Here is a 2,357-nt window from a genome sequence, read left to right on the forward strand (position 1 = left end):
AACAGCCATGTACCCACACAGCTGCTTGCTCACTGCCCCTGTCCCAGCGGGACAGCAGAGAAAAAACCGTGAACAGGAGCAAGAAGGCTTGTAGGTGGAGATAAGGACAAGGAAATCACTTGCCAAGGTCCATCATGGGCAAAACAGGCTTGAGGAATTTAACTTAATTTTGTGCCAAGTGGCATAAATATTTAATTACTGGTTTGGATATTGGGAAAGAAATAAGCAAAAATGTGATTACTAAAATACTTAGGGAAAAATACCACTCCTCCTTCCCAGACTCAGCTTCCCTCCAGACTCCTCTCCTGCCCCTTGGTATTGCCAATATACTGAATACTGACTAGTGGTGCTGAATCTTTCTGCTTAGAATCTGATCTTTCATTCATTTGAAAAAATTTCTTGCTTATGAAAGCATGATACACGCCTACCAACACACATATAGGGCGAGACTCTTCCTTCCTCTTCCCAAAGTTTTCTAGTTATGAAAAGCTTCCTGTGATTCAGATTGATTTAATTCCAGCTAGACTATGCTAAAAAATAAAGTTCCAAATCCCTGTGCAAAAGCAGAATGCCATGTGCGTCAGTCTGTTTTCTCCTTAGATAGGTGAGTATCACCAGACTTGCTGGTCATATTGCATGAAGTATGCTCATTTTCTGTAACAGAAAATACTAAGCCCTTACCTTAGGTCTTTTTCCCTGTGCCCTTTTATGAAAGTTTAGCTTGGTAGGAAGGTGTGCAGTTCTTCTATGAAAATAGAAGAATGAAACAGACATGGGACTTAAATTCAACAAACATGCAAAAATAAGGAAAGCAAGAAAATAAATGTTTAAAAATTCCTATGTCTGTGAGTTCCCTTTTTCAATCAGTAAGAATCCACTAATTTGCATTTTTGTTTCCTGGCTTTAGTGGTGTTGACTGTTTTGCCCCTGCATCAAGTACAAAACTCCCTGCCATTACTGTTGCTCCTCCTTGATGCTGGTATGCTCCCTTACGGCTGGAAACCTGGTGTGGCTGGCAACCACCCTCTCTCTAACTTACAAATGTAGCTTGGCAGTAGAATGATATCACTAAAATCACTTGTAACTTTGTTATCAATTTCTGCTTGGATCAATGCTGAGACATAATTTGCATCGGATGATTTCACAGATGGGATTTTAATCCAGGGCAACTAAATTCCAATTGATCTCAAGTCTCCCCAGAGGTAGCCCTCCCCGATTTCTTTATGGGACTTGAAAATATTCAGAGCTTTAAAATAGCATGTTAGTCCTCTGTAAGCTCCTTGAAAGGTAGTGAACAAAGTGGCATTCAGCTGCAATCAGAAAGTTTAGCAGAAAGCCTTGCCAAAAGCCACATTATTCAGCAACAGCTTTGCTTTCCTTACTCCTCATTCAAATACACGTGTGACGTGTGATGTGGGTGGCTGACACAAGCTGACTTCACTGCTTTCCCTGTGTCACTCTCAAGAATTAGTGGAGTAAAACATGCTTCTGAAGGCAGTTACCCTGACCTTTAGCAGGAGGAGAGCCACAGCACAAGGTGACAGGGAAAGGAAAGTGAATTCAAGTACTTAGGTTTTAGCAGCAAAATTAAGCAACAAGAGAACAAAATACACAGCTCAGCTTCATACTGGATTGATCCTGTGTCAAAACAATGGAAGCAACTGAAAGCCTGCTCAGAAGCAAAAGCATAGGAGAAACAAGGTAAAAAAAAAAAATACTTTTTATGCTCAGCAATGTGAGAATTTTGTACTTGTTGTTTGTTTATGTTGTGAAACAGTATTTAACTGTCATGACTAGGAAATGTGAAAGTAGATGTTATTAATCCAGGTGAGAATGAGATGCAAATATAACAAAGTCATCAGCTAGCTGCTACACTTTGTTAAACAATTTTTAAAAGCAAACTGTTCTAGTATCAAGTAAGACATTAACTGGAGATATTTTTGAGTTTTCTTGTACTTCAAGCAGCAGCTACAATTACATGTCCTAATCAAAGAAGGTATTTAGGAGAGATTAAATATAGGTAAATGCTATTTTGTTTATATATTATTATATAAACAAATATTATATTTATATTATATATATTATATTTATATATTATATTATATTTATATATTATAGATTATATAGTCGTTTATAATCTACGCGCATACAACTATCCACATTGTATCTCCAGTAAAGAGATAGATAATCTTAAAAAAAAAAAAATAAAGTTAAAAAGAGAGTTCTTTAAGATGTTTTATTATTTCAGTAACCCAAACTGAGGCTACTTCTCTTGACCATAATGGTACACGCTGTCACAAAGTACATTTGACTACAAAAGACATCCTCCTATTACACGTGAAGTCAGGCTCACAGGT

The sequence above is a fragment of the Anas platyrhynchos genome, chromosome 2 (assembly GCF_047663525.1).
Source record: "Anas platyrhynchos isolate ZD024472 breed Pekin duck chromosome 2, IASCAAS_PekinDuck_T2T, whole genome shotgun sequence".
Taxonomy (NCBI): domain Eukaryota; kingdom Metazoa; phylum Chordata; class Aves; order Anseriformes; family Anatidae; genus Anas; species Anas platyrhynchos.